This window comes from Rhinopithecus bieti, unplaced genomic scaffold, assembly GCF_001698545.2.
Source record: "Rhinopithecus bieti isolate Rb0 unplaced genomic scaffold, ASM169854v2 scaffold_29976, whole genome shotgun sequence".
In the NCBI taxonomy this organism is placed as follows: Eukaryota; Metazoa; Chordata; class Mammalia; order Primates; family Cercopithecidae; genus Rhinopithecus; species Rhinopithecus bieti.
The window spans coordinates 1,671,017-1,694,137 of NW_016813386.1; positions in this window are offsets into that span (position 1 = coordinate 1,671,017).

The window sequence follows — 23,121 nt, forward strand, 5'->3', positions numbered from 1 at the left end:
AATAAAAATAATAATAATAAAAAATAAAATAAAATAAAGTCACTCTTGTAACCACAGATATGTTGATAGAAAAACAAAATGCAGGCTGTGTACAGTGGCTCATGCCTGTAATCCCAGTACTTTGGGAGACTGAGGCAGGTAGATCATGAGGTCAGGAGATCGAGACCAGCCTGGCTAACACAATGAAATCCGGTCTCTACTAAAAATACAAAAAAACTTAGCCTGGCATGGTGGTGGGCGCCTGTAGTCCCAGCTAATTGGGACTGAGGCAGGAGAATGGCATGAACCCAGGAGCCAGAGCTTGCAGTGAGCCGAGATCACACCACTGCACTCCAGCCTGGGCGATAGAAAAAGAAAACACAAACACAGGCACTAGAACTTAGAGAATTCTTGGTACGATTTATTCTGAACCAAGTTTGAGGGCTTAAAATCAAAAACACAGACTCGATATAAACCAAAAGTGTGTCCCAAAATAGATTACATGTGGTAGAGTGCATAAGCATTTTCCAACAGGGAGATATGTGTGGCACAGAAAGTGGGAGAAACAGGTCATAAAGCAACAGTTACCTTCTTGTGATTTTGATTGGTGCTCAGTGACTTTATACACAAGATTCTGTAAATATATGATTGAGTGTTAGAGAAAACGTTTAGTCCTCTTAGTGACTAGTGTAAGGTCTGGAGGAAGTTAACTGATTCTATCCTGTCTTTTTTCTACATCTGATAAAGAGGTTTATGACCAATATCTCTTCATGAAATATCTTAAAAACCCCAGTTACACAGGCAAGAGGTCAGCTTTAGTATGTAGACCTAGGGTTTATTATCCATGTGCCTGACTGTAGTCATGGTGGGTTATTGTTAATAATTTCCTTTGAATTTTCCTTTTTCTGACAGATAGATAAACATAGAAATATTGGTATGTGTAGTTTGAATGCACTTGAGATAGCTTTTTGGCATTCTTTGTAGGCTTCATTCTGTAGGATTGTTTCACTTCCTCAACTATCCCTTTCCTATGTTATTATAATAATGCTGACTTAGAGAACTCCATTATATATGCCAAAGAACTATTTTGATAGAATAGAACAAAATGGACATTTAAATTCAAGAATTTGGTTTGCCATGCAACCTTATATAGTAAACTATTTTATTTTATGAGTTCACATGCGTTGCAAGGGGTTAAATAGGTTAAATTGATCTAGAACTTTAAAGATTTTACACTGCTAAGAAATAAACCATGACATTTTGCATAATAGCCTAAGATATATAAAATATTCTAGTCTTGGAAGAAAACTCTAAGTTCAGTTTGAACACACTGATTTTGAGGATGTCCACATTGAGATGCTTAAAAAGCAGTTCAAGGTGAAAGGTAACTGAGTGGATAAATGCAGTGTGGGCCAGAAACAAAGCTTTGAAAGTCAAAGTTACTTCAAAGTAATCATTTGAGTTTTAAGAAAACATGCAATTTCATCAAGGAATACAAAAGAAATAAATGATGGCAGAATCCAGAACACTGGAGTGTCCCTATCATTATCATTGGAAGAAAGAGAACAGGGACAAAGGGACATTCCCAAGGGAGGAAGAGGAAATCTCACAAATGCCATAGAAGACTCAGACAAGGAGATTTGAAAAAGGAACATTGGCCAACATTGGAGTACACTGAAGAAGATCTAGAAGAAAAATTGACATGTGGCATAAACTGATTTGATTATTAGGGAATTTTTTGGTACCACATAAATCAAGCAAGAAGTTAAACAGAAAATGGCTGATAAGGGTCCTGTTATTGGTATTGGTTTTCAAATTTTATTTATTTTTTATTTTTATTTTTTGAGATTGAGACTTGCTCTGTAACCCAGGCTAGAGTTCAGTGGTGCAAACACAACTCACTGCAACTTTGACCTCCTGGGCTCAAGTGATCCTCCCGCCTCAGCCCCCCAGGTAGTTGGGACTACAGGTGTGAGCCACCACGCCTGGCTATTTTCGTATATATTTTTTTGTCATGTTTCCCAAGCTGGTCTTGAACTCCTGAGCTCAAGCGATCCACCTGCCTCAGCCTCCTAGAGTGCTGGGATTACAAGCATCAGCTACCGCACCCAGACTTCAAACTTCCATGGGTATATTTTCGTCACTTTAAAATACACATTTTGCCTCAATCTGGAATGTAGAATGGAATTCTGCATTTATAAAAACTCCCAGTTATAACACTGTGATTAATTCAGGGATAACACTTACATAGCAAGACTGTAAAGTGCTTAAATTAATTTAGTAACTAGTAAATAAGAAGAGTTAGCATAGAATTCAAGAGATTTGAGAGACAGGAAAAGGAAGGATACTTTGAGGTCCATTGAAGTAGGTCATGGTAAGAAGAATTAAAAATTATGTCAGGATGCACTTGTAGTAAATCTTCCTCTTTAGTGGAGAAACTGTATACAATTCTTACATATTTTCACAGACCCAAGTTCAAACAAATTAAGCAAAAATATAGGTAACAGTATTGTACTAGTTAACAGTAGGTTATTCTTGTTCCATTTTGATAGACATGGATCATGGTAGATGATTAGCTTTGACAAGCACTTTGATTTGGTAAGCGGGATCAGGGAAGCATTTGAGCTTCTAGAGATGCAAACACACTATGTTTATATATACATATTTTCCCCAAAGCTTAGATTTTAGCTTTTTTCTACCTTTGAAGACATTCTTCATTTTCCTTTTATATAAAGGTACCTAGTTTCCAGAACAATGTGACAAAAGGATGAAAACAAAGTAGAAATAATTTATATTACTTATATAATAATGTAATCTTAAAATTTGAATAAGATTTTCAGTACTTTTATTTCCCACCAGTCACACCAATATACAGTAACAGATCTTAATTAGCAATTTGTTCGAAACCGTGCTGTGTTTCATAATGTACTGTTCCCACAGTTGGAGGTATTCTTGAGCAGAGAATAAATCTCTAAAAGAGAAAACATTCTTTTCTAGTTCTGACAAAGAAAACAAAAAACAGTGAAAATTTACATTCAAGACAATGATCAAACAGGGGACATGTAAGCAGGTTCAAAGATGACATAAGATTAAACACGATTATTTGTATTTTACTTATTTTAGGCACCTGGAAGCCAAAAAATAACATTTGAAGCATTAAGGTTATATTAATTGCTTCTCAGATGGGGAAAAAATCCACATAAAAAAGTTGACAAAGCCAACATCTATAAATATTGATTGTCTGAATATGTTTCCTGTATTAACTTTGGGTAAAGTAGGAAAATGAGCACAAGTTTTTCAAAAATCAGTCCTGGAAATGAGACATGCGCATCAGAACTATGAACTGGAAAATAACTGCATACATTGACAGGAATGTGGATTAATTTCTGTTAGCTACAGTACGGATGGGACCAGGGAAAAGGAGAACAGAAAGGCCAGCCTTATAGTTGAATTATAGAGAGAAATCAGAGATTGCGGACTTGTGGAAAAAGAAGGAAAGAGTAGGCCAGGCACAAATGTGGAAATGACAAGCACTATTTGGCATTAGAATCAGTAGCTTTCTAAAGCAGTTTTCCTGGGAGCCACAAGGCAAGGACAGTCACCACAAGCTGAAAGCTGGCAAGCAGCATACAATTTCCTAGAGGCTGATTTGCATACGACAGTCCTCCCACCAATAAAAAGAGGGAAGAGGGTTTTAACAAATACTCAATACAACCCACAATCAAGTCAGCTTCATCCCTGGGATTCAAGGGTGGTTCAATATATGCAAATCAGTAAACATAATTTATCACACGAACAGAACTAAGGACAAAAAACCACATGATTATCTCAATAGATACAGAAAAGTCTTTTGATAAAATTCAACATCCCCTCATGTTTAAAACCTCTCAGTAAACTATATACTGATGGAGCATAACTCAAAATATTAAGAGCCATTTATGACAAACCCACAGCCGATATCATACTAAATGGGCAAAATCTGGAAGCATTCCTCTTGAAAACTGGCACAAGACAAGGAAGTCCTCTCTCCCCACTCCTATTCAACATGGTATTGGAAGTTCTGGACAAGGTAATCAGGCAAAAGAAAGAAATATAGGGTATTCAAAATAGGAAGAGAGGAAGTCAAACTGTCTCTGTTTGCAGATAACACGATCCTGTATCTAGAAAACCCCATCGTCTCAGTCCAAAAGCTTATTAAGCTGATAAGCAACTTCAGCAAAGTCTCAGAATACAAAAATCAATGAGCAAGAATCACAAGCATTTCTATACACCAACACCAGTCAAGCAGAGAACCAAATCATGAATGAACTCCCATTCACAATTGCTACAAAGAGAATAAAATACCCAGGAATACAGCTAACAAAGGAAGTGAAGGACCTCTTCAAGGAGAATTACAAACTACTTTACAAGGAAATTACATTCCATGCTCATGGATATGAATAATCAAGATAGAGAAAATGGCCGTACTTCCCAAAGTAATTTATAGATTTAAAGCTGTTCCTCTTAAACTATCATTGACATTCATCACATAAATAGAAAAAAAATACTTTAAAATTTATATGGAACCAGAAAAGAGCCCATCTAGCCAAGACAATACTAAGCAAAAAGAACAAAGCTGGAGGCATCACACTACCTGACTTCAAACTATACTACAAGTCTGAAATAACCAAAATAGCATGGTACTGGCACAAAAATAGACACATCGACCAATGGAACAGAATAGAGATCTGAGAAATAAGATCACACATCTACAACCACCTGGTCTTCGACAAATCTGAGGAAAACAAGCAATGGGGAAAGGATCCCCTATTTATTAAATGGTGCTGGGAAAACTGGCTAACCATATGCAGAAAATTGAAACTGGACCACTTCCTTACACCTTATACAAATATCAAATCAAGATGGATTAAAGATTTAAATGTTAAAACCCAAAACTATAAAAATCTTAGAAGAAAAACTAGGCAAATTCAGGACATGGGCACAGGCAAAGATTTCATGATGAAAGCGTAAAAAGCAATTGCAACAAGAGCCCAAGTGGACAAATGGAATCTAATTAAACTAAAGAGCTTCTGCACAGCGAAAGAAACTATCATCAGAGTTAACAGACAACCTACAGAATGGGAGAAAATTTTTGCAATCTAGCCACCTGACTAAGGTCTAATATCCAGAATCTACAAGGAACTTAAACAAATTTACAAGAAAAAAAAAAAAAACATTAAAAAATGGGCAAAGGACATGAACAGACACTTCTCAAAAGAAGACATTTATGTGACTGACAAACATGGAAACAAAAAGTTCAACATTACTGATCATTAGAGAAATGCAACTCAAAACCTCACTGAGATACCATCTAATGCCAGTCAGAATGGTGATTATTAAAGGGTCAAGAAAAAACAGATGCTGGTGAGGCTGTGGAGAAATAGGAATGCTTTTACACTATTGGTAGGAATGCAAATTAGTTCAAACATCGTGGAAGATAGTGTGGTTATTCCTCCAAATCCTAGAACCAGAAATACCATTTGACGCAATAATCCTGTTACTGGGGATATACCCAAAGCAATATAAATCATTCTATTATACAGATACATATACATGTATGTTCATTACAGCACTATTCACAATAGCAAAGACATAGAATCAACCCGAATGCTCATCAATGATAGACAGGATCAAGAAAATGTGGTACATATGCACTATGGAACACTATGCAGCCATAAAAAGGAACAAGGTCACATCTTTGCAGGGATGTGGGTGGAGCTGGAAGCCATTATCCCTGGCAAACTAATGCAGAATAGAAAACCAAACACCACATATTTTCATTTATAGGTGGAAGCTGAATAATGAGGACAACTGACACAGGGAGGTGAACAACACACACTGCCGCCTGTCCGGGGGCTGGGGAAAGGAGATCATCAGGATAAATAGCTGATGCATGTAGGACTTAATAGCTAGGTGATGGGTTGATAGGTGCAGCAAACCACCATACCACACGTTTGCATAACAAACCTGGACATCCTGCACATGTATCCCGGAACTTAACATTACATTAAATTAAATTTTTTAAAAATTCCAAAAAAACTTCAAGCAAGACACCAGAATTTTTCCTATTTCACAGATGAAGAAACTGAGTCTAAGTGAGATTAACTTGCATGAGGACAGGCTTACAGAATTTAGAAAATTTGGGATTTGAATGTAAAACTTTGACTCTCAAATGCTACATTTAACACTTACTCTGTCACTAGTAACAAACGATATGCAAAATTAAGCAATAAGGTGACTGGTGCTTTAAAACTGACAGTGATTAAAATGGATGTTGCTATCAGTTGTTAGCAGAGGTATAAACAGGAACTGTCAGTGCTGATGGGAAAATAAAACTTACTATAAGTTTTATAAGTGATATTTTTTAAGTAATTATAAATTGTAAAACAACATCAATACCACTTGTAAGAATATACTTAAAAATAAGAATCAATGAATTTAAAGGTATCACTAAAAGATTACTCATAACAGCATTCTTTACAATCACAAATAAACAAACTGAAGGTCTCAAAACAAGATATTGATAAAACAAATTATGATATACCCAGAAGAACATTACATGAGATTGCAAGATACATGGAACCTAATAAATGGGAGGAGGGGAGTTTTAAGGTAATACAAGGCAAATATATTTATATCTTAAAATTTTAAGAAACAAAACAGAAAAGCAGAAACACACTTATGCAGTGTATTTAAGATACATGCAGTTTAAGAAAGAATTATTGTAGCCCTATCTTTATTTTAAATTGTGTAGAAGCATAATTCATATTGATGAGGAAATTTAAGTCTATTTTCCTTTCAGAGAAACCAAGGGAGTAGGAGAAGATAAACCTAGAATTCTAGGCTCCCCTTTCTAAAGCTTGGATCCAACAGTTAAATCCAGGCAGTATTAAAGACAGGGCTGTGAAACACTATGTTTTTAAAGAATACTTTTCCAATGGTTAACATGTGTGAATCACTGTTGTAAGTACTCTAGAAATACTAACCCTCTTAGTCTAATGTTCCTAACAAACATATGAGATAGGAAAACTCCAACTTACCTTTATGCAGTTGTAAAGTTGCAAGCACAAGGAGGATAAACAACTAGTCCAAGGTCACAGCTTACAAAAGGTAGAGCCAGGTTTTCAACTCAAAACCGTTGGACACCAGAGCTAAGTTTAACCACTATGTTAAGATGCTTCTATATTCTCTTTCTTTCCTCCACGTTTTCCACGGTCTCCATGGCCTCGTATCATCATTACTCTTTTTTATATCCTAAAACTCCTGAATTTTGTTGATTTGTATTTTTATTATTTATCACTAAAATGTATAACAATTGTTTTCATTTCGTATTCTCTTACCTACTGTGAAAATTGTGTGACTTAATTGGCATTTACAAAGATTTAAAAACTCACTAGTTTTGCCAAGTTGTCCCATTCATCTCTTTCTAAAGTTTTCCCCTAAATTGGCATATTAGGGTCACGTTTTCTTAAGTCATATATTTCTCTATTGAACTCAAGGTTTAATAAGAGTTTAGTTTGATCTAAAATTCTTGAAATACACATTACTTCCCAGATGATTTTGAAACAATGCTTCTTCACTTTCTGATTTTCATGTTATTATAGTCTGATTCTGAACCCAGCCTTATTTTTTCCAACTTATAGATATATTGAATTTTCCTTCTAGAGTCACAGTTTTTTTCTTGCTGTACACTTATGCTAATTGACCCACATCAATTTATTTCTAAACATCAATTATGACTTTAGTGTGTATATTTAAGGTGTTATTTATATATGTTTTGAATTTTCTTCTTAAAACCTTTTTTATTTATTTCTGATTCTATTTATCCTATTTCATTTGCTTTGCTTTCTTTAAAATGCACAGCAATAAAGCATATATTGATAATCTTTTTCATTCAAACTTATTTTCTTTCAAAATCTTTTTTATTTATTTTCTTTTATATTTCACTTTGCTCAGTTGTCTTAAGTTTTCCTTCTATGTCACTATTTTATAAGTGTATTTTTTAATCTATTGCCATTGAAACACTTATTTTATATTGTTTCAATCAAATAATATAATGATATTATTTTGTCCTTTATGTATGTACTGAAGTCTGCCACATAAATTTTATTTCTTTCCACCATCCTACTTTTCCCTGAGTCTTTAGATATCAATATGCAATCTTACTTCTTAGAGATAATTTGTTTTCCACTTATTTGATATAATATACACGATAAATTTCTCTTAACTACAAATTTCACTTATATTATGCTATGATCTCTTTAGCAGGTTTCCAGTATGGTTCACAAAATATCTTTCATGTGCTAAGCCCATTTTCACATTTTCAATGTATTTGACTAGGACCCATTACATTTCACTTTGTATTTTTTATTTAAACCTGAACACTTTTTCCTAGGTAAGCTTGTTGCAAAAGTTTGGCGTGTAGTTTAAAGAAGAAAGTAGAATAGTGAGTTAGGGTAATGAATAGATTAAGTAATAGGCAATTTAAATTTTAATCTGTTGTCATTGTCTCATGAGCATCTATCTCCCCTATGGTATAATGCAACTCTGAGATAGCCAGAAGTGTCAAAGTGGGTCCACATCCAATTTTGGGAACTTTTCATTTGCAAAAAGACATACACACTGTTTTAGTTCATTCTCACATGGCTGTAGAGAACTGACCAAGACTGGTTAATTTAAAGAAAAGAGGTTTAACTGACTCATGGTTCTACAAGGCTGGGGAGGCCTCAGGAAACTTACAATTATGGTAGAAGGGGAAGCAAGGACCTTCTTCATATGGCTGCAGGAGAGAGAAGTGCAAGCAGGGGAAATGCCAGACATTTATAAAACCATCCTATCTCATGAGAACTCACTCACTGTTACCAAAACAGCATGGGGAACCTGCCCCCATGTACCAATCACCTCCCGCCAGGACCCTCCCTCAACACATGGGGATTATGGAGATTACAATTCAAGATGACATTTGGGTGGAAACATATCACACACACACACACACACACGCACATACAATCAGACTAGGTAGAGGGCTTATCTGAATTCTTTTCATCTACATTCCAAAAATTTCAGGGTAGATCTCACCATCACACAGGAGCCAGAGTTTTACACAATATCATCAGAACTTCTTTGAAGTTGGAGGAATCTTGGCCATGTTTGCCTTTGTGTGCTTTCCATTTTGGGTTGCTCTAGACTTTTAAACTCCTCTCATTACATTTGGCAGACAATGCTAGTTAACTATCTAACATCTATTTTTCTTTGTCTTCTTTACTAACAGAAGATGGTTTGATTTAGGACTGCCATGTGCCATAAGGGATGGGTGAAAATATAAGCCAATTGTTGAAATAAAGGAAAAAAAGAAAAAGAAAAAAAAAATTCTACTGGATGTGATCCAGGAATGATACTTGATATGGTTTGGCTGTGTCACCACCCAAATCTCATCTCGAATTGTAGCTCCCAAAATTCTCACGTGTTGTGGGAGGGGCCTGGTGGGAGGTAATCCTGGGGGTGGGTCTTTCCCATGCTGTTCTAGTGATAGTAAATACATTTCATGAGATCTGATGGTTTTATAAAGGAGAGTTCCCCTGCACATGGTCTCTTGCCTGTCACCATGTAAGATGTGACTTAGCTGCTCCTTCACCTTCTGCCATGATTGTGAAGCCCCACCTCAACCATGTAGAACTGTGAATCCATTAAACCTCTTTTTCTTTATACATTGCCCAGTCTTTCATATGTCTTTATTAGCAGTGTGAAAGCAAACTAATGCAGTAAATTAGTGTCAGGTAGTGGGGTTCTGCTGTAAAGATACCTGAAAATGTGGAAGCGACTTTGGAGTTTGGTGACAGGCAGAGATTGGAACAGTTTGGAGGACTCAGAAGAGAACAGAAAGATATAGGAAAATTTGGAACTTCCTGGAGACTTGTTGAATGGTTTTAACCAAAATGCTGATAGTGATATGGACAATGAAGTCCAGGTTGAGGTGGTCTCAGATGGGGATAAGTAACTTGTTGGGAACTGGAATAAAGGTGACCCTTTCTATGTTTTTAGCAAAGAGACTGATGACATGTTGCCCCTACCCTAGAGATTTATGGAACTTTGAGCTGGAGAGAGATAATTTAAGGTATCTAAGAAGAAATTTCTAAGCAGCAAAGCATTCAAGAGGTGACTTGGGCACTGCCAAAAGCATTCAGTTTTATGTTTTCACAAAGACACATTTTAGAATTGGAACTTATGTTTAAAAGGGAAGCAGAGCATAAGAGCTCAAAAAATATGCAGCCTGGTAATGCAGTAGAAAAGAAAAACCCATTTTCTAAGATCAAATTCAAACAGGGTGCAGAAATTTGAATAAGTAATGAGGAGCCAAATGTTAATCACCAAAACAATGGGGAAAATATCTGCAGGGCATGTCAGAGACCTTCACAGCAGCCCTTCCCATCACAGGCCTGGAAGCCTAGGAGGAAAAAATGGTTTCATGGGCTGGGCCCAGGGCCCCCCTGGTCTGTCTAGGGACTTGGTGCCTTTCATTCCAGGTGCTCCAGCTATGGCTAAAAGAAGCTGAGTTACAGCTCAGGCCATAGTTTCAGAAGGTGCAAGCCTCAAGTCTTGGTGGCTTACATGTGGTATTGGGCCTGTGTGTACACAGAAGTCAAGAATTGAGGTATGGAAACTTCCACCTGGATTTCAGAGGGTGTGTAGAAATGCTTGGATGTCTAGGCAGAGGTGTGCTGCAGGGGAAGAACCCTCATGGAGAACCTCTGCTAGGGCAGTGCAGAAGGGAACTGTGCAGTGGGAGCTCCCACACAGAGTCTGGGGGCACTGCCTAGTAAAGCTGTGTGAAGTGGACCACTGTCCTCCAGATCCCAGAATAGTATATCCACTGATAGCTTGCACTGTGTGCCTGGAAAAGCTGCAAACACTAAACACCAGCCTATGAAAGCAGTCAGGGAAAAGTCTTTACCCTGCAAAGCCACAGGAGCAGAGCTGACCAAGACCATGGGAACCCAACTCCTGCATCACTGTGACCTGGATGTAAGACAAGGAGTCAAAGGAGATGATTTTGCAGCTTTCCGATTTGACTGCCCTGCTGGATTTTGGACTTGCATGAGGCCTTTAGCCCTTTTGGCCAATTTCTCCCATTTGGAAGAGATGTTTTACTCAAAGCCTGTACCCCTATTTTATCTCGACAGTAACAACTTGCTTTTGATTTTACAGGCTCATAGGTAGAAGGGACTGGCTCTGCATCAGATGAGACACTGGACTGTGGGCTTTTGAATCAATGTTGAAATGAGTTAAGACTTTGAAGGACTGTCAGGAAGGCATGATTGGTTTTGAAATGTGAGGATATGAGACTTAGGAGAGGCCAGGGGAGGAATAATATGGTTAGGCTGTTTCCCTACCCAAATCTCATCTTAGATTGTAGCTCCCATAATCCCTACATGTCATGGGTATGATCTGGTGGGAGGTAATTGAATCCTAGTGGTTGGCCTTTATCATGCTGTTCTAGTGATATTGATTCAGTCTCATGAGATTCAATGGTTTTATGAAGGGGAGTTCCCTTGCACATGCTCTCTTGCCTGCCACCACGTAAGATATGACATAGCTTCTCCTTTGCTTTCTACTATGACTGTGAGGCCTCTCCAACTATGTGTAACTGTGAGTCCATTAAACCTCTTTTTCTTTACAAATTACCCAGTCTCAGGTATGTTTTTATTAGCAGCATAAAAACAGACTAATACAATATTATTTTCCAAAATAACTAAAATATTGAGCAGGCCAGTGCCATAGCTCCTTACTCTTCAACGTGTATTTGCCAGCAGGGAGAGCAGCCATTGTGTGGGCATGACTACATAACAGGAAAAACAGAGAATGAATGCCTGGGTTCCTGTGTCTTTTAATGACTGTGCCTGCTCTGGACTTGCTTTCTTCATTGTTATAGTGGTTACAGGAGAAAAATAAGTCTTGCTTTATTAAGTGTCAGAAGTTGAATATCTGATATGTGGAAATCATAAAATTCAAATGATGTGGGAATCTCACCATTTTTTAAAAGAGGAAAGGAAAGAAAAGGAAAGCATTTCACTTACTAGCTTTTACTTCCAAAATTTCTGAAATTCAGTCTTACTCATTGTGTTGGGTGACTGTTTCATTCCTAAACAAATAACTATGCATAGGAGATAGGAGTTGGGGGAACCAGACTTTCATTCTTACCTGTGAAACCAAGAGGTAATCAGTTTTACTTGGGAAATAGAGAATAGAAATGAAAAACAAAGACAAAAAAAAGCAGAGTATCATTACAAGGAACAAAGTAAATATATGTTTAGAAGGGCAAAATGACTCCCCAGTGTGAGTATACGCACGCGTGTGTGTGTGCGCGCACGTGCACGCGCCTATGTGTTGTCTGCGTGTGTGTGATATGATTAAGTAATTTTACCTAACTTCAGCTGACAAATATTGGCAGCAGCAAGGATGTTTGCAATCCATAGTTTCTCCTCTAACCTGTCACACGACAGAGTAGCTTTTGCTGTGATGGGATGTCTGCCTAATTTCCAGCTTCTGCTTTAACACAACTACTGTCAATCAAGGTTCAGGAGGTTACTACAAGCAGCTTTTACCCTCTGATCTAATCTGCTTGTTTAAAATAAGTTGGTTTTACTTTTTGGTCTGTAGCATATAGTTTAGAAAATCTAGTTCCTTATTGCATCTGGCCAAAGTCTGCCATACTCATCTATCTGCTCACCTACTGAGGTTGGAAGTATAGGTGCTTCCCTATTCTGGCTAAAATAAAGTTTGTTTTCTTAAGTGTGTGTGTGTGTTTTAAATTGTTATTTCTACTTTCTGTTGTTTTTATTGTTACTGGTTCCAGTTAAGAAATGACAAGATGATTTCCCCACCATCTGAAACCAAAGGACATCACATACTGCCTATATTCATAAAAATACATACATTGCTATTGAATTTATATTCCAAATTTCAGATTGATTTATACTTAATATAAAAGTGTAACTCTCTAAAATACAATGTTTTACCATACCGAATCTGTCCTCAAACTCTCAAAAGCAATTTTGTTAAAAGATAAAATCCAGTATTCTTACCTTGGAATGCATGTATTTATCTAAGTAAATTAAACTACATAGTGTCTTCAGCTGTACTCTGTGCTTCTTCAAGTTTATGCATGTGTCCAGGCTGTTTATTTTAATCTAAAATATCATTTTTGTCAATCAACAAAGTGTCAATATTTATAGCCTGATATCATGGAAAATTCTCATCCATTTACTCAACAGCCAAATATTAAAATTTTGAATTTTTGTGCCATTTACCATACTCTTTTCCATAATTTATGTATTTAAATAATGTCATTTTTATGTTGAAGTGTCTTACCCTCTCTACAAGATATTTATGTCTATAGGGAAAGCATCTTTTTATCTCTCATGAATGTTTGCGTGATAGCTTCTGTTCTAGCAGGTCTTCAGTAATTACTTGTTGAATTACATTTTCCAAATTAAACTTTTTACAAGCATTGTTTTAAACAACTTCCATTTTTGTAACAGAAAAAGAGAAAAAAAAAGCAATGCTGTTACGCCAAGTATCAATTTAAATTTCATCACTGTAATTACTCTGAGGTTACAAAGCCTAAATAAAATTTACCTAGAACAATTAAGAATTAATGTTACTGACATGCACTTGAGAAAGTAAGTAGATGATGATAGAAAATATAATTTTTTAAATGGAAAGAAAAATCTCCATGACTTCTGTTTGATTCTCTGTCCTAGTGACCTGGAACTGAGTCAGGAGTGAGTGATCAGAGCCTTGAAAACACAAAGATGCAGCATATATGCCTCCGTGAGAGAAATAATTTTTGAACTAATGTCTTCAAAATTCAAAATTCTTCCAGATCTCTTTTCCCAGTGATTTTTCAGCGTTCTATACATTGTCTAAAGACACAGACATGAAATGTCCACTGTTGTATGAATCTGGTGTCAAAACTAAACTTATTCTGTTTCATTTGACAGATTGTTTATCCTTTTCGATTTTCTACCTACCTTCTATTTTCAGACGAATGTCCTAGATATCTAATGCCATATAGAAAACTCCACAACTTAGTGGTATAAAACGTGTTTTGCTCACAAATCTGTTGTCTGGGCTGGTGCCTGAGAGGGCCAGCTAGTTTCTGCTCCACTCTGTCACCCAGGGCAGCTTGAGGCCGATGGTCCAGAATCATCTGAAATCTCATTTACTCACACGCTAGTATCCGGATGGAGAAGACTTGTTTGGACACTGGAATGGCTAGAAGTCCTTGGGCAACTCTCTTTTTTTCTACATGGTATCCCAGCATAGCAGCTTCAAAGTAGATGGCATTGTTAAATGAATCCCCAGACTCTAAAGCATGTTTTCTAGGAGATAGAGAGAATACCAAGAGTAATTTGATATGACTCAGCCTTGAAATTCACACTGTATGCGTTCATTCATATTCTGTGGGTTGGAGCAGTCACAACCCCCTTCCCAAATTCAAAAAGAGAAAACGTAGATCTAATTTCTCTCTGAAAGGAAATGCATTATTTGACGGAAAATATTGTTGTGATCGTTGCTGGAAAATTCAATCTGTCTCAGTACACCTATTTTTTCTCAGACATTTGCTCAAATATATAGTTACTTAGAGTAGCAAAACATTCCATAATTACTGATTATCCTTTAACAACAATTATTTATAAACAATGTTTATAAATAAATAAAACAATTAAATGTTTTATTTATTTATGTTTTATTATTTTAAGTACAAAAGAGCAAAAGATTCTATAATATACACCTATCGGATTGGCCCTCAAGATGTTGATAATATAGTCGTCATATTTTCTTTAGGGGTTTTATTTCGTTTCTTTCTCTCTCACTTTCACTCTTTCATCTCTTCAACCTGTTCAATAAAACATTATAGAAGACACTCTGGTTTCGTCTCCCCAGTAGGATTATCCCCTCCTCTTTAATACACCCCAAATTTATTTTCTGAATATGAAGTGATGTAAAAAAGTTGTATTTTTGCACATGGACAAAATTCATCTCAGCACAATTAATCGTACAATCTATCCTATCACTGATATTTTTATCCAGTTTCATTGAGAGAAAACTTACATCATAATAAAGTTCATCAATTTTGTACATGCAATTTGCAAGTATTGACAAATGCATTTGGTTATGTAATTATAAGAATAGTTATAATACAGACCACGTAAATAACCCCCAAAAGTTCCCCTATGCCACTTTTAGTCCTCTCTTCAACCTCGTCCCTGAGAAAGCAGTGACTGGTGTTCTGTTTGTGGTTTTCTGTCTTTTAGAATAAATAAAGTAGTAAAGTGGGCATCGTATAGGTCTGCTTCTTATGCTTAACATAAATCGGCTGATACCCACCTGTCTATTTTCTTTCTCTGTACCAGTAGTTCATTCCTTTTTTAAATTGAGTTATTATTGAGTAGTTTTGATTGTATGGATACATATACACATATAAATAATATTTTTAAGCATTGTATATTATATATATATATATTTTTCAAGCATTTACCCATTGAACATTTGTGTTATATCCCATTGTTAACTATTACGAATAAAGCTAATGTTATGAATTGATATGGGTTGGCTGTGTCACCACCCAAATCTCAACTTGAATGATATCTCCTAGAATTCCCACATGTTGTTGGAGGGACCCAAGGGGAGGTAATTGAATCATGGAAGCCTGTATTTCCTGTGCTATTCTTGTGATTGTGAACAAGTCGCACAAGATCTGATGGGTTTATCAAGGGTTTCTACTTTTGCATCCTCCTCATTTTCTTTTCTCACTGCCACGTAAGAAGTGCCTCTTGCCTCCTGCCATGATTCTGAGGCCTCCCCAGTCATCTGTAAGTGTAAGTGCAGTTAAACCTCTTTTTCTCCCAAATCTCAGGTTTGTCTTTATTAGTAGCATGAAAATGGACTAATACGGTAAATTGGTACCAGCAGAGTTGGGCGCTGCTGAAAAGATACTTGCAAATGTGGAAGCGACTTGGGAACTGGGTAACAGGCAGAGTTTGGAACAGTTTGCGGGGCTCAGAAGACAGAAAAATGTGGGAAAGTTGGGAACTTCTTTCAGATTTGTTGAATGGCTTTTCCCAAAATGCTGATAGTGACACGGGCAATAAAGTCCAGGCTGAGTTGGTCTCAGATAGAGATGAGGAACTTTTGGGAACTGGAGCAATGGTAATTTTGTTACATTTTATCAAAGAGACTGGCAACTTTTTGCCCCTACTCTAGAGATTTGTGGAACTTTGAACTTCAGAAAGATGATTTAGCAGAAGATGATCTGGCAGAGGAAATTTCTAAGCAGCCAAGCAAACAGAAGGTGACTTAGGTACTGTTAAAAGCATTCAGTTTTATAAGGGAAGCAGAGCATAAAAGTTTGGAAAATTTACATCCTGACTATGCAATAGAAAAGAAAAACCCATCTTCTGGGTTGAAATTCAAGCTGGGTGCAGAAATTTGCATAAGTAGCAGGGAGCCTACCATTACAGGCCATGTCAGAGACCTTCATAGCAGCCCCTCCCATTACAGGCCTGAAGGCCCAGTAGGAAAAAATGGTTTCATGGTCCATATCCCAGAGTCCCTGTGTTGTGTGCAGCCTAGGGACTTGGTGCCCTGTGTCCCAGTTGCTCCAGTCGTGGCTGAGAGGAGCAAATGTACAGCTTGGGCTGTGGTTTTAGAGAGGGGAAGTCCCAAGCCTTGGCAGCTTTCATCTGGTATTGAGCCTGTGGGTGCACAGAAGTCAAGAACTTAAGTTTGGGAACCTCCACCTAGATTTCAGAAGATGGATGGAAACACCTGGGTGCCCAGTCAAAAGGTTGCTGCAGGGTGAGTCCCTCATGGAGAACCTCTGCTTGGTTGGTGCAGTAGGGGAATGTGGTGTCAGAGCCCCCACACAGAGTCCTTACTGAGGCACCGCCAAGTGGAGCTTTGAGAAGAGGGCCACCATCCTCAGAACCCAGAAGAGTAGATCCACTCACAGCTTGGACCATAAGCCTGGAAAAGCCACAGACAATCAACATCACATTGGGAAGCAGCCAGGAAGGAGGTTGTACCCCCTGCAAAGCCACAGGGGCGGAGCTGCCCAAGACCATGGGAACCCACCCCTTACATCACCATAACCCAGATGTGAGACCTGGATTCAAAGGAGATAATTATGGAGCTTTAAAATGTGACCACCCCACTGGATTTTGGACTTGCAACCCCTATGTTTGGCCAATTTCTCCCATTTGGAGAGGCTGTATTTACTCAATATCTATACCCCCATTGTATCTAGAAAGTAACTAGCTTGCTTTTAATTTTACAGATCCATAGGCAGAAGGGACTTGTATTGTCTCAGGTGAAACTTTAGACTGTTTATTTTTGGGTTAATGCTGAAAAGAGTTAAGACTTTGGAAGACCATTGAGAAGGCACGATTTGTTTTGAAATGTGAGGATAAGAGATTTGGAGGAGCCAGAGATGGAATTATATGGTTTGGCTGTGTCCTCACCCCAATCTCAACTTGAATTGTGTCTCTCAGAATTCCCATGTGTTGTAGGAGGGACTCAAGGGGAGGTATTTGAATCATGTGGGCAGGTCTTTCCTGTGCTATTCTTGTGATACTGAATAAGTCTCACAAGATCTGATGGGTTTATCAGGGGTTTCCATTTTTGCTTCCTCCTCATTTTTTCTTGCCACCGCCATATAATGATTCACCTCCCACCATGATTCTGAGGCCTCCTCAGCCATGTGGAAGGGTAAGTTCAATTAAAGCTCTTTTTCTTCCCAGTCTTGGGTATGTCTTCATTAGCAGCATGAAAATGGACTAATACAGTAAATATTCATAAATGTTTGTGTAGATATATATTTTAATTGAGAGAGGGTATGGTTTTGCCTTGGGTTTCCGAGTCCTACCACAAGTTCATGCTTACTTTTATAAGAAATTGCCAAATCATTTCCTAAAGTGGCCCACCACCAATAGGTGAAGGTTCTAGTTTGTTTATATTCTCAACATTTTATTTTCTGTTTTGGGGTGGGATATTATCTGGTGGATGTACAATACTATTTCATTGTAATTTCATTTTGTATTTTTCTCCAGATCAGTGATTTTGAGCACATTTTATGTGCTTATTTACTTTTGTATATCTTCTCTAGAGAAGAGTATGTTCATCTTTTGTCAATTTTAGTATAGTTTGTCTTTTATTATTGAGAAGTAAGAAGAAAGAACTTTATCAAAGTTTTGCAAGTAGTTTCCCCAAATTGTAGCACTTGTTATTTCTTTTACAGTTTCTTTCAAGCAGCAAAAGATTTTAATTATAATTAAGCCCTTACATAAAAAAAAAAATAAAAGCATTAGCTCCCATCCTTCTTATCTAATCAAAGTTAACTTTCCCCCAAATTCCTCCTCCCTCTCCTGAGTTATAAATAATTATGCAACTCTTCCTTCAAAATGTATCCAATATCCTCTGACTACTTGCCATCTGATATATAGTTTGGATATTTGTCTCTTCCACGTTTCATGTTGAAATGTGATTCCCAATGTTGGAGGTGAGGCCTAGGGGAGGTGTTTGGGTCATGGATGTAGATTCCCCATGAATGGCTTGGTGCCTTCCCTGTTGTAATGAATTTATGTGAGATCTCATTGTTAAAAAGAGTCTGGGACCTCCGTCTCTCTTTCTTGCTTCCTCGCTCACCATGTGCCACACCTGCTTTCCCTTCACCTTCTGCTGTGAGCAGAAGCTTCCTGAAGCCCTCACTAGAAGTGAATGCCATCACTATGCTTCTTACAGTCTACAGGACAATGGGTCACAAATACAGAAATAAACTGCTTTTCTTTGTATTAAAATTACCCAGCCTCAGGTACTCCTTTATAGAAACTCAAAATCGACTAATATGCTATCTTGTCTTTGATTACTTTGATAAATCAATATCATGTTTGAGCAGAATGATGGTAATAAACTTTTCATCAGTGTCCTTGCTTCTGTTTTTCCCTGTTCACAGTCTATTCTTACTACTGAATCTAGGGTGATTCTGTTAAAACATGTTAGAGTATACTTTTCACCTGCTCAAAATATTCTATGATTTTAATTTTACTTATAAAAAGGTCAGGTATTGAAAATATCCTGAAAGATCCTAAAAATTAATCCCTCTCTCATTCCATCACTCCTCTGTTCTTATTTCCATTTCCTCTTCATTCTTCTCCCAAGTAACTCATCAATTTTCTTCATACATACTGGGATACTCCTACTTTTGAGGTCTTTGCATTGCTGCTCCCTCAGCTTGAAATAATCTCTCCTCAGAACACCATACACTTCACACTTTCTTCTCCTTTGTGTCTTTGTCAAAATATTGTTTCCTCAGTAAAGCCCTTAAGAACCACCTATTAAAAATTGAATCCCTACACTTCTACAAACTTTTCAGTTTTATTTTTTCTGTAATTTTATTGGAATCTGATAACATATGTATTTTTACTTTATCTTTTATGCATTTCACCTCCAATAAAAGAATATTATGAAATCAAGGTTTATTTTCCTTTTTATTTACAATTATATCAGTGCTAAAAGCATTTCTGACATATACGTAGCACGACATAAACACTTGTTAAATTAGTGAATTAATGCACCTTCCTTAAGAAATACAGAAAATAGTTTGAAAGGACAGTTCATCCATTCAACAAATATTTATTGAACGTCTTCTAAATTTTTAGGAATTCAGAATCCCTGCTTTTAAATGTAAATCTCAGTTTATGCTACATCCCTATATTCTACCACACTCTATTAAATGTAAATACATTAGCACTTTATGGAATTTTTAACCATTTCAACGAAGAACAGAGTAATACTGAGGATTAATAAGTATGCTCTCAGACTTAAACAAAGATAACTTCTGTAAAGGATTTTGTTTTTTGACAAAAAGGGGATAAAATTGACTTAAGCAAATATAAGTGGTTGAAGAAGATAAAGTAGTATTCTGAAGACAATATTATCTTGATGAGTAGTAAGCAAACAGAACTTGACGAGGGGACATTTCTCCATCTGTGTTTTGGGTGGAGCTAGCTTTGGCTTAGGGTAAAAGCAACAAAATTGTAGAGAACTCAAATACTTTTACTTCTGAAATCTTGAAATTCCTCAGCAGATGTGGTGGACCCTGTCATTAAAGGAAAAACAGTGATACTAATTGTCCTTGCTGCTCCAAACCCTTGAAATACTTCAGTGATGCAACATTTTTCTAAGGGCAAAGTATGAAATCCTTAATAGGACTCAGAGAAGAAGGCATTTTCCAGCCACTGTTTACTGTTCCGAATTCATCTCTTCATCCTTCTTGTAATCAGTGCACTCTTAGTGAAAACAGTAAATCCAAATCTCCATTATCTTTTTTATGCTTTATCCGTGTCCTTCAACATGCTGTACAATCTACCTGGAATGTTCGCCCGCTTCTTAATCCTCTCTTCACCTGGAGAACTCCTACTCATCCTCTTGTTCTCTGTCTATATGTCACAGTACCTTGTTTTCTCAAGATGCTGTGTGATTATCATTTCATACTAAACTTAACCCGAATACACAACTTAGTATTGTAAACTGGGGTTGCTTGTTTACATTTTCTCTTTCATTGGCCTCCTGAAAGCAGAAACTGGATTTTGTTCACTTGACATATACAGTATCAAGTACTGAGTGTAGCAAAAGGCTCCTGCTCCATAAATGTGTATTAAACAAGTTAAATGAATGGATCTTTCCCTTCTGCTTTCTCCTCTTTGTTACCATGAGAGTTTTTATATATACATATATAGGCATATGTAAAAGAAACTAACATATACATGTTTATGTATATATGTTTATATACACACACATACATATATATATATACATAAAAGTTAAGTTTAGTACTAGACACTAGGTACGCTAAGTGAACAAGCTCTGAGGGCTTCTGGGCTCTTCCTCTTTCCAGCCAGAGAGTAACAGCAGTTTTCTAACGTTGCTAATCTCTGGTAAACCACCCACGTTTGCTTTCTCATCTAGGTAACTAACACTTAAAAAATTCAGAGTGATTTCTGGTTTTATGAGTGGACCCTGTCAATAGTTTCTTTTACGTAGTTTACTCATATTCCACAATACAGGGCATTGCTTATAGTTTTCAGTGAATAAACATTTAATGCTGATTATGTAAGAAATGGTGACATGAGATAGATATGTAAGATAAAAGACCAAGTCATTCTGCTCTGGCATCCTTTCTGCTTTTCAGAACAAGCCTCAGCCCTAACATTTGTTGCTTCCTCTGTGTTGATTGTGTTTTCCTGGTTAACACCTACAGATTTATTCTAATATCAGTTCAAGTACTTCCTCCTCAGACCATGTCACACACACAAGGGAGGCTTTTTATTTTCATCCTTTACAGTATTTTATATACATCCATTACATTAATTCCAACTGGTAATTATGTATTAACTTTTGAGAATATTTGACTAACATCTGTTTCCCTCCCTAGAGTATATATTCTGTAAAAGAAGGGTTGTGTCCTATTTACTCAATACTGTACCTCCAGATCACAGGACTGACTTGATATCTAGTAATTATAAATTCTTGAATGAATAAAGAAAAAAATGAAGAAACATGAAGGATTCACAGAATGCAAGATTTTTAAGAAAAGTAGACGCTAGGGTGAAAGTAAAGGAAATGATATGTCTAAATTGGATTGAAAGGCAGGATTAAATTTTACATATTCATGTGTATATATAATTCAATCAGTAGTGAGAAGTATTGAAGTGTTTTAACAGTGGGAATTAGTGAAATTCTATTTGCATTTCAACAAAATCAGTGATAATAGTTTCAATTATTCATTGCTGAGAATCTCATAGGAACATAAAGACTATGATTTGGAGTCAAAATAAATTTCCACTTGCTTCTCAATTTAATCATAAAGAGAAAATAAATCACTTTTTACTGTTTATTTGTAAGTTTATTACTCTATTCATTTCATGCTATATTGTTGACTTCACCTCAGCACCCGCACCTCCACACTATACTACATTAAACTGATGTCCTTAAGGAATTAACTGAAATGATTAGCAGTCCCTTTTCTGAGGTACATAAAACAGTAGTTGGCCATTTTCTTAAACTTATGTTGTTTGGATTGTTTTCAAAGGAATGTTACCACCTTTCATTTCTGTAGTTGTTTTAGTGTTCACAGAGGTTAGAACGTAGAGAAAATGAGCATCTTAATTTCCTTAGTAACTTTGGACTTAGGATCTTGAACCATAATATAACCTGTGTGTCTCTTCAGAAATAATAAAAGGAAAGATTTACAACATGTTTAACTAAAGAAAGGGAATAAACTACCATTCCATATGCTACTCTACACCAATTAAATTAAGGTGTCTAAGATATTCAACTGTTAGTCTAAAGATTTTGAAAACAATAGATTGTTGCTACATTGTTCCAATGGCAAGCAGGGCCAACTACGTAAGTTTCTAGGTAGACCCAGTGCCAAATGAAAATGTGACACTCTCTGTTCAAAGATCAGAAAAAAAAAAACTTTTCTCGCATGGTATTTGTTTTCTTTCTTGCATGGTACATTTTTGCTATTTAATATTGAACTGTCCTGGGCACAGGGATACTCAGTTTGTACAGACCATCACAGGCATGCCCTGCAAATCCACACTTGGGGCAAGCACATCCTGATCTAAATTTCCCTATACCTCTGCTGAGTGCTTTGGGCTACAGTGGTCTTTGGGTGTGAATGGAGAAGAGGGTCGCTAAGAACCTATTCCGGGTGGGAAATTGGTGAGAGGCAGAACCACACATGAGCAGACGCCTCCAGCACATGCTCTGTTGTCCCTACAGACCTCGCTCACAAAACCAACTCAAAGATACAATTTTTTTTTTTTTTTTTTTTTTTTGAGGCGGAGTCTCGCTCTGTCGCCCGGACTGGAGTGCAGTGGCCGGATCTCAGCTCACCGCAAGCTCCGCCTCCCGGGTTCACGCCATTCTCCTGCCTCTCAGCCTCCCGAGTAGCTGGGACTACAGGCGCCCGCCACCTCGCCCGGCTAGTTTTTTTGTATTTTTAGTAGAGACAGGGTTTCACCGTGTTAGCCAGGA